Here is an 11,226-nt window from a genome sequence, read left to right as displayed (position 1 = left end):
AAATGATTCCAGGGAGGCAAAGAAGGAGTGCCTTCCGGTGTGGAGGGGAGGGATGAGAGAAACCGGGCAACGTACAACAAACAAGGTGGGATTCGGGTCTGGACACAATAGTAGGACTTCAGCAGGCAGAGCTAGCAACGAGGACAGGAGAATATTCAAGGTGGGGGGGAACCATGGGGGGGGGGGCAAAGCAAAGGGGGCAGGGCCTGGAGTGTGCAGAGGGAAGAGCTGGAAGTTCAAGGTGATGAGAAGGGAATCGAGAGGTGGGGTGCAGCAGTTAGGATAAACAGATCCACGGTTATGTTTTCTGTGCTGGAAGGGCTCCGGGAGGGCCTGGGGGGACAGCCTGCTGCCCTCATGTCCCATGTTCACTCCTCCCTGGGCACCTCTGTCTGTAGGGTTCCCTCAGCCAGGATGCCACTTCCTCCAGGACAGACCCATCCATCCCTCAAAGCTCCGCTCGACCTCCACCTCCTCCAGGAAGCTCTCCCTGAACTCCTCAATGGACAACTCCCTTCTTCCTCTTCTGCTTCAATTTCTACTGCACTCAGTCTGTTCTGCCCGGCCCAGCCACCAGCTCAGGGCCATGACAAGATGGAGTAAGCATTTCACAGTATCCCCAGAGTGGACCACATTTTTCTGGATAAGGACCACTTCCTATACCATGACCGTCCCCCACGATGTGGCTTGTCCCAGGCCAGGCAGCCAGACTGCAGGGAGGGACGTGACAATCCTGAGGGAGACTGGCATGGGAGGGGGCCAGCCAGCCAGCCCACTCCTACTCACCAGGGACTCTGCTCGCTTTCCCAGCCCTTGGCCCAGCGGCCAGAGCTTCTAGCCCCTCCTTCAAGGCTCCTAAAGAAAGAGAGCTCTGCACCTGGGAGGGGCCCTGGCCAGGGGTCCCCAGTCCCCTTCACTGCCTGCCTAGGTTTGTTCTACCAGCAGAGCAGCCACACCTTCTGCATCACCTCCCAAGAACCCTTCGGGTCCCCTGCCTCACGAGCCTCCACAGCTAAGGACCACAGGTCACCACTCATTAAAGCCAGGCAGTGGGTCCTGCCTGGTGCCAGTACTTTCTCGACATTATCACATCCAGCCAGCCCCACTCCCAGGAGGCCAACGGAGCTGGCCTGCCAGTGCCATCCATCCCCAGGGACAACTTGCCTGGTCAGAGTGGCTGAAACAGCCCTACCCCAGGGAGCAATCCCACTTTCATGAGGACAGAGCAGAGCTGGCAGTTGGCGCTGGGCAGAGCTCTGGTCTTGGTCCTTCCCACTGCGAATGGAAGTGGGAAGACTGGCTCTTGCCTGCATGGCTGGGGTGAGAGGAGGGCCTGCACAGGGTCCTCCACCTGTGAGGAAGTCAAATCCAGGCTTGTGCCTTCAAGTGCCAGTAGCATGGACACAGGCTCCAGGACTCGGCCCCTCGTCACAAGGAAAACACACACCATGTTTAATGGATTACTTAGGGGCAAAGCACTCGCATGATAAACACATTCTTCATTCAACAAAGGGTCCTCTTCGGGAGTTAACAAACTCCTCTCGAATACTTAGCGATCCGGGCGAGTGACGTGAGGCCTTTCCCTGGGATCACACCACCTGGGTGTCCGTCTCTCACCCTTAGTCTGAGTCAGCTTCCTCAGCTTGCTGTCCCAATGCCTCCTGGTAGAATTCAGCTTCCTGAAAGAACAGGTTCTATGGGGACTGAGACAGTGGTCATTTTGGAGCAAGGGCCATGATACGAGGCTGAGAAGAATGAGGAAGACAAAGGGCTGAACAAGGAGATGAAGGAGGCGAGCCGGCAGGTCACGGGAGGAGGCCCAGAGGACGAGCCGAGGATCCGAACCGGCCTTTCAGACTTGGGCGCTGCATCGGTGCGCTAGGGCTGCCGTCACACAGCACCACACACTGCCTGGCTTCCCTGTAGAAATGTACTGCCTCCCAGTTCTGGAGGCCAGAAATCCGAGATCAAAGTGTCGGCAAGGTTGCTTCCTTCTGAGGGCTGCCGGGGTGCATCTGTGTGTGACGGCCACGTGTGGCGTCACGGCGTGTAGAGGCATCAGCCGCTGTCTGCCTTCATCTTCACTGGGAGTGCTCCCTCTGTGCTTGTCTGTGTCCAAATGTCTCCCTTTTATAAGGACACCATCATATTGGATCAGGGCCCACCTTAGTCCAGTATGACCTCATCTAACTACTTACATCTGCAACAGCCATGTTTCCAAATAAGGTCCCATTCTGAGGTACTGGGGGTTAGGACATCAGCACATGAATTTGGGGGGGACATGATTTCACCTATAACAGGCACTTTTCTGGCGTGGAACTGCCCAGAAGAGAGCAAAGCTGAGTGACCTTGAACAAGACACTCCCCATCTGACCCTCCATCTACAGCAAGGACATGGTGTGTCCCTCCCTTCCCACCTGCCCCCCCCCACCCCCAGCATGTTGAGAGAGCCCATGCGGACAGGCCTGCATTCTGCAGGCATCAGGGCAGTGGTAGTATTTCAGCAGCAACTGGCCTGACTAGATCTTCAAGGCACTTCCAATCCCTCAGAAAAGGTCATGGGTGCAAAAGTACCAGCCTGACACGAAGAGCCCTGGAGACTTAAATGGGTAAGCCTCAGAGACCACAGGAGACCGCCACAGAAACGCATTCCATTGAACTATTCCAGTAAGTTCCTGATGTTGCCTACAGTTGGTATTTTCAGGGGCCCACAGCGCTATCTCCGGCCTCGGGACACACAGCCTTCCCAGCACAGCCAGACAAGGAGCGTTCCTCCCAGCGCCAATCACAGGCCAGCACACAGTAAGCCCTCAAGGAGCCAGAGCGTCCAGAAAGGGAGAGCCTCTCGTGGAGCGATGGCGACACCTAGTGGCCATGTGGAGAATGGCATTCTCAGGCCCTGTGGCTGAGACACCCGGTGAGAATGGGTACACGTTAAGTGGTTGTGTTCCATTTGAATCCCACATCCCTGGACTCAAAGTTGAGACTCCAGGTGCTAGGAGGGACACCAAGTCTTCCTCCACTTTCCCAGGGCAATGTGACCACTTGAACAGCTATTTAAAAGAACCAAACGATGCACAAGAGTGAGGCAGCTGAGCCCTCAGGTTCAGACCACTGATACCAACTGAGAACAGTCAGGGTTCCGCCCTCTCCCACCGCCCCCCTCAGCAGGGCTCCCAGGCACCTCCCAGCAGGCCCAGCGTCAAGTAGTATAAGGAACTCAGTGCGACCTGAGTTCCAGGCCCACTCTGCACCGGGACCAGGACAAGCCCCTGCCCCTGCCTGGACTCACATTCCTGGTCCCTGAAGTGGGGGAATGATGGGGTGATAGTAAACCACTTCTGAGTGTATTCGTGGCTCAGATGTCTTTTGGGTCATTATGAACAACTTACGCTCAGCCCTGAGCCTTGGTGTCAGAGCTGGGTTCAAATCCTGCCTCTGCCCCTAACCAGCTCTGTGGTCTTAGGCAATTCACTTAACTCCTTAACTCTTACCTAAAACAGGTTTTTGAAAGAACTTACCTCACAAGGTTACCAAGAAGATTCGATGATACTGGGCACGGAAGCACCCCTGTCCTGTAACAGGTGCTCAGTAGCAGCAGCCTCTTATTTTAGCGTCTGCTCTATAGCATGTGTCTAAGACAGCCCATGGAATCGAGTCATGATGAACGCAGAGAAGACATCTGCTTCCGCTGCCCTTCTGCAGAGCCTCCTGGCCCTGGGCCCCACACAGCGCTGATCACACACCCCCATACAAGCTGCCCGGGGCCACTCTCTGACTGCCTCAGGATCAAGTCCACATTGATTCCACCCAGCTTTCCAGCCAGGAACCCCAATTATTCCTCCGGGAAGCTCCTCTGCACCATTGCCCTCATCCCCACCTCTCCAGTTTCCTGGAGAAGCCTGGAAAAGCCCAGAGAAGAGCAGGATAGGACCCCTCTGCTCTCTTCTTGCTCGGCTGACTCAAGGCAGAGCCCTGAAGCCCAGGGACAGGGGACAGAGGAGGGGACCCTGCCAGAGCCAGGCTCAGAAGCACTCAGCAGAGAGGAAGGAAAGGCTCCAGAGAGAAGAGACGTGGTTATTACTGCAATAGATGGAACGAACTGGCCAGCACCCCACTTCCTTAGGCAGTGGGTGTCAAGGAAATCTGAGTTTCAAGCCCTGGGAGCCCCTACTGAACCCTTTTGCTGGGGGGAGGGGGGTGACAGCATTCCTGTTGCGCTGGGGGCTCAGACACTGCCCCAGGCCCAGCCTCCCTGTGTGACTGGAGACCACCCTCCCACCAAATGTCATCATCAGCCCACCAGTCTCAGAGCTGGGCACAGCCTGGGATAAGCCCAAAGGGTCTTTCAACTCAGTGACCTTAGACAAGGGAAAACAGAGGCCCTAAGCCTTTAGGGGAATGGCCCAGAGCCAGGAGCCAGTAAGTGGTAGGCGTAGGTGCTATCAAGTTTAATCGTATTGCATTTGACCTAATATATCCAAATACGTCATCATTCTGACACCTATTCAATATAAAAAATTATTCATGAGATATTTTACATTCTTTTTTGTACTAAGTGTTCAAAATCTGGTACATACTTAACACAGCATATCTCAATTTGAACACTAAATTTTCATCAAAAATATTTGATCTGTGTTTAGATTTTATAAATTGCAGCTGGGAAAGGCATCACATACTTTAAATGTGAGTTTGTTGTTCCAAACACCCTTTAAATTTTTCACACCACTGAATTGAGTATCTTTTAAAATTTAAACTAATTCAAATAAAATTTAAAATTCAGTTCCCCATAGAGATCCAAGATGGCGGAGTAGATAAACACTGTGCCTGCGTCCTTCCATGAACACATTAAAATTACAATTAAATTATAGAAAAATCAACCTGGAGAACCATCTGACATCTAGCCGAACAGAAGTCCTATGACTGAAAATATAAAGAAGCCACACTGAGACTGGTAGGAAGGGCAGAGACACAGAACAGGCCCCAAACTGCCATGTGACAGTTCAGAATCAGGAGGGATATCTCAGCAGCAGAGGTTCCCCCATGAAGGAGCAAGGAACTTCAGGCCCCCACAATAGGCTCCCCCACCCGAAATACTGTTGCCGAGAAAAAGAGCCCCACAAGATCTGACTATAAAAAACAGTGGGGATTCTGACCATCCGGGTGGGACAGAAAGCTTCAGGAAACTCAGACATCCTCTTAAATAAACGGCCCAAGTACAGCCTCACTCGCACGCAGGCACTCACCTTGGGCTCTGGTGGAGGGACAGTGATTCAGGAGGGCCTCGGAGACATACAGGGAGCAGATGAGGTGCATGGCTTCGGGGGAGGACAGGAGGACAGTTGGCATTTGCCCTGTGTGAGGTCCTTCTCCCCTGTAGCCGCAGGCGGGCACCATTTTTCCTGTGTTGAGCCCGCCCCCAACAAGGCGAAATCTGAATCTGATTGGCCTGGTGAGCATTGCTGCTCCATCCTGCTGACTCACTGAGACCCCACCCCACCCAACTCCCCCAACACCTGGAGGCACTTTCTTGGCAAGCAGCCAGACCCACCCACATTGCGCTCTTTCTTAGAGAACTATTGAAGTCTGGCAGGCCCTTGACAGGTGGCAACTGGCCTCCAAGTGCTCTGAGACTTTTGCCGAGTAGCTCCAGGCTCAGCACTGGCACCAAACCAGAATTTACATTAACCTGCTGACCACAACTCTTCCCACTCTAATGACTCCCTGAGACTCTGCCACACCCAAATTACACACCAAACCAGGCTCTATCAGCAACTGAACCTTACGGGAGCCAGCAGATGGCAGCAGGCCCAGGGTGTCCTTGGGTTTTGCAGACGTACCTCAGGCCCAGTACTGGTGGCACCCGTCCTCGGTTTGTAGCATGGCCTCTCTCACGTACCTCCAGGTTTTGCACAGGCAGGAAACAACCACGGATCACTTTGTAGCTCCTACCAGGTAATCTCTGAACAGTAACAGGCAGTGAGTGATGTGGGCCTGCACCGCAGCCCCTCCTAAGAGGCCCCAGCACCAACATACTTGGAGGTTGGCTTCAGATCACAGCAGAATACCACCCAATTAGCCCTACAAGCGGCACTCACAAAGGGTGGTCTCAACAGGCACCAGAGCCCGCTGGGTCGAATCCCACTCAGTGGGGTAAGTCCCCACACAGCAGCCCGTATGCTGTGACATGGCCAAACCCAACAGCCAGTCAGCCTAAGGGTCAATCCCAACCACTAATGTGCCAATAGCAATCAAGGCTCAACTATAACAGGAGGGCATGCACAACCCACACAAGGGACTCTCCTGGATCACCTGGAGCAGGTGACCAGGGAGACTGTGCCACTGGGCCCCACAGGACACCTACTACATAAGACCACCTGCAAGACTGGGAGACATGGCAGAGCTACCAATTACATAGAAACAAACACAGAGAGGCAGCCAAAATGAGGAAACAAAGATATATATCCCAAAATTAAAGAACAGGAGAAAAATTCAGAAAAAGAACAAAATGGAGGTAAGCAACCTACCAGAGACAGAGTTCAAAACAAAGGTTATAAGGATGCTCAAGGAACTTAGTGAGAATTAAGAACAAAGAAATAGCAAGTCTTCTCCAGAGTACCTCACACCTTGTTTGTCTCCACATTCTTCCTGGCAGCTGCAGAAAAGATAGTAACCTGTTGGAGGTAGACTTTTACCCCATCTCCCAGAGTGAAAGAGTCCTGTACCTGTGCTTGGTCAAGAGGCTGGTGGTGAAGCATGTGGCATCCGGACCCAACGAGGTGAGCTCTCGGAGAACCAGAAAGGGCCAAATAGGAATCTAGACTCCCAGTTACATGGACAGTTTGGGGATACTGCACAAAGTCCCTCGGAGCCACAGGCCCTGATACATCTTAGGTTTTTTTGGAAGAGATGTGGCTCACACATACTGCTTGCTCAATTGATATCAATGTCCAGAGGTCAAGCCCAACGGATGGTAACTAATAAGTGAGATTAAGCCTGGTGGAAGAAGTCTGGCGTAAGTTGGCCCTCTAGCTGACTCTCTCTGGTTAGCCAGTTAGTAGCCATGTGACCTGGACCAGTCATTTCTCTTTGTTGAGCTTCACTACCTTTCCTGCAGAATGAGGACTTGACGCTCATTAAGGTTATTGAACTTTCAAAGTAGTGATAAAGCATCTAATTCACAGACTTCCTATTCAGGGGTCTCCACTGTTCCCCACTTCTGTTCTCAGGTATATCTACACTGCCTGACTCAAGTCTGCCTCCTCTTGGACCCTAATGGGCATTGCCCAGGCTGGAGGGTGTGAGAGCCCAGCCCTACCACACTGGATAATAATGGCTCTGAGAAGTTCCGCCCAATGGTCCAGCCCATAACCATCTCCACCTCCCCCTCTCATTGCTCCACATGAACCCAACGTTCTGAGAGCTGCTTCAAGTCCTGACCAAACTATAACTGACCCTTCTGAGTATCTCTCAAAATGGCATTCTGCGTATCACATTTGGTTCTCTTGGCCTGAGAACCTGTTGAAGAGGCCTTGCCTGCATATCTGGGTGAGTTCTGAAGTGTCTTTGGCCAAAACCACCAGGCTCTCACCCATCAAGTTTGGCTGGTGTCTGTCTATGCTAATTTGCAGGCATTTCATGAGACATTTAACAAGTCTGGTTATCCTCCCAGAAGAAGGAAGTCCTGGAGAAAGTCCACAGGAACCCAGAAATCTTAGTCTTCCTGCATCAGTCAGTGCCTCCCTCACCCACATCTACCTTGAACTCCAGCCATGAAAGTATATATACTCGACCATCTGGCCACGGTTCAGTGACCCTGGGGGTTATGTGCCTACTAGACAACAGGTCAAAATCTGAGAGTGAATTTTAGAAAGCATGTCATTTGAAACCCCTGGCCACCCTGAGAACGCTGTCCTTTTCCTCCTCAGAGAACAGCCCTCAAAGGTCCTGCCCATGGGCCTGGTGGCTATGTGCTTCCTCGTCACAGTGGTGGCCACTGTGCTGGCACTGCCCAAGATGGCATGTACGTCATTCCATGAGTGACAACAGATTTCAAGTATAATAAACGCATTTAACCAAGCGGATGTTGACCCCGCTGTCCTGTCAGTGGAGCTCTGTTTCAGGAATCTCGTCCCCTGCCTCAAACGAGGGAGAATTCTTGGTGTTCCACAGCAGAGGCCCTCCAAGCTTGTTGCCCTAGAATTTGTTTTATACAATGAGAAGAATGCTTTCAGCCATGCTGTCTGGTTTCCTGTTAACGAGGAAGAAACATAGGGACAAGGATAGTTACCATATCCTAGAGTCCTTTCGTGGAGGAGAAAACTGCCCAGAAACGGAGTTCTCCATGAGCACTCCCACAGCTCACGCCATCTGTCACCGCTGCCTCACGAGTCTGCCTGACCTGCTAGGAGCACAGCCATGTTCTACACGGCACTGCTTGTTCAGCCCAGTTGCCCACTTTTCTACATGAGAGTGTTTTCCAATAATGCCCACCTTCTTCACCCCCAGGGGATCAATATTTACCTCCACTCTGGGAGTTCACAGAACACCCTAGGACTCTGAAGATTTTCTTTGGCACAGCTTTTTCCCTCCACACGCGATCTCATGGCCTTAGATGTAGGTCTATTGTTGTGGGGCCTTTCCTGGCCAGTGCTGAAGCGGTCTCTGAGGAGAGTGGTCAGAATGTGTCCCTCAGGCCCAATTACAGGGCTTGTCTCCTTTCCAGATCATGCTGTAATGGGCAGAGCCCTCAGCTCAGCCCACACTCTCCTTCCTGGCCCATGTAACTGTCTCCAAAGGGCAATGTTTCTCAGTCTGAAAATGGGTGGTCCATCTTGTTAGCCCAGCTGAGTATCATGGGTTGGTTAGCTGTCAGGGCCAGGATGGGGGATTGGAGGGGGACTCTTGGCCTTGGTGATAAAGAGCCCTGGCCCCTGCTGAATCATAAAGGCTTTAAGATGCTGGCTTTTCCCCACTGAGGACCTCAGGCCCCCAGGTCATTATCAGGATTTTAGAAACACCAAGAGCTTCAAAGAAAAGGAAGAACACAGTTTAAGTGTTGGCTTACATAAAAGAAGACCCTTATAGGGCCACTAAGAAGATAGGATTTGCACGTAAAGCTTGTTGCAGCTGGACTATTGGGAGGGAGAAGAAAGGCTTACTCCCCCATTCCTGACACTTCCTTCCACGTGGATGGAGCTCTATTAGTGTGACACCCAGCATCTCTCTAGCCTTGCCCTGTCTCCATGCCCTGTCCCTGAAGAGTGACTTCCCTGAATAGTGGGTTCAGAACTAAGCTGCAGAGCTGGGCCATTGCCTCGCTTCCCTTACATCCTGGGAGTAGCCTGCTTTCAGCGTGCTCCTCGTGTCCTCCTCACCACGAGTGTCACCTGGATGACAGCAGCAAGCCCCATCCTCCCCCAACATAACAGTGCAGTGATGGGTGGGTAAGTTGTCCTAATTCTAAGGCTCTGTTGTTGGAAAAGTGTTCCACACCCTCTGAACTATATCTTCCTCCCAAGAAGTTCAACATCCCCTCTAAATCTGCTTGCCTACATTAGCAGTTGGTTCAAATAGCCAGCTCCATTTCCTGGGCCCCTCAAAACCCCAGCAAGCCTGGGCTGGGGAGGGCTGGCAGGGAGCAGCTGCTCTGCTCCCACACTCTCCCCCTCCAAGCCTGCTCATGGACCTGGTTCTTGGATTCCATTAAACTTGTATCCTTAAAATAAAGTTCCTTTTGACTTGAACCCATGTTTTTGATCTTTGCACCTAAACTTGCCCCAAGGCAGAAACAGCAGAGATTGGCTTTCCCAATGGCTGAGTCAGTTGTCTTCCTGTGTGTCAACCTCTCAGTCTGGGCCAGGCAGACAGCACTCTCCTGGTGGAGACTGGCGCTCCAGTCAAATGCTGTGTGATAGGAGCTGGCTGAGCAGCAGCCATCCTGAGGCCGTGGACTCCACGCCATCTCCATCCACCATAGAACCAGGGAGCCGGCTGCCTGCCCTGGCACCTGGTGCCAATCAACTGAGCAAAGCGGGCCTGACTCAGGTCCTGTGGGGGCCAGTATGGCTCCCATCAAGAACGCCGGTCCCCCGGAGGGAATCGGGGGTGTTAGATTTATCCCAACTGATACAGGACTACCAGTCTCAAAACCAAGGAAGTCCTAGACAAACTGGACAAGTCGGTCACCCTAGATGGAGCTTAGGTGCAAGAAAAAGAAGGATCTGGGACTCTCTGTGAACTTTGACTCCAGTTTAATTTACGTCTAATTTAAGTCAGGACTTATCCCTTTTGGTAAAACAGAAATAATGTGAATTTGGAAGGGATATCAGAAAGCTTAAATGAGCACACATGGAGGATGGCAGGCATTTGCCTTCCCGGAAGGTTCTCTAACTAGTCCCCCACCCTACTCCCAGTAGCTTGCCTTCCTCTGTACCTTGGGTTTTATGGGAATTTGCCATTCTCCTTCCCATACTTGCAGGTCAAATTATAACCAGCATTTAAGTGGGTGGAAACACACTGTCGGGTCTCCTCTCCTCTCCCAAAATTTTTGTACCAGGTTCCTTTCTTGCAGCCTCCAAGTAGGGCCCCACAACTTACCTTTGCCTTGAGTGTGATTTTGGTATCTATATACATAATGCTTCTCTGAGTTAGGCTTCTGGGCCTTTGCACGATTCATCATAGGCTAAGCTCTCATTCTGCAGGATGGTCCTGGGCAAAGAACTGGATCTTGAAACAGGTCTAAGTTTGGTGTCAGGATTAATGGAAACAAGCATAAACCGAGGTGCTTCACTACCTGGAAGTCACTGTTTTTCTTAAATCGAGAGTTTAAAAGGGCTGGTCCAATTAAACTCGTAGTTCTGTTGTTTGCCAACTGCATAACCTTTCAACCAGAACCTTCCCGTTTGTCTACAATAAAAGAGTATGGGGTGGAGGACAAATAGGCAGCGCACAGAGGACTTTTTAGGGCAGGGAAAATACTCTGTATGGTATTATGATGATGGGTGGATGACACCATACATTTGTCCACACCCATAGAATGTACAGCACCAAGCGTGGGCCCTAACGTGAACTATGGGCTTTGGGTGATTATGATGTGTCAATGCAGGGTCAGCCTTGGCAGAAAGTGTACCATGTGGTGAGTGACGTAATAATGAGGGAGCCTATGCATTATGCGGGGATAGGAGACGTCTGCATAATCTCTGTACCTGCACCTCAGTTTTGTTG

Source organism: Rhinolophus sinicus, chromosome 2 (assembly GCF_057876585.1).
Source record: "Rhinolophus sinicus isolate RSI-liver-muscle chromosome 2, RSI-T2T, whole genome shotgun sequence".
Taxonomy (NCBI): domain Eukaryota; kingdom Metazoa; phylum Chordata; class Mammalia; order Chiroptera; family Rhinolophidae; genus Rhinolophus; species Rhinolophus sinicus.
This window is presented reverse-complemented; position numbering follows the sequence as displayed.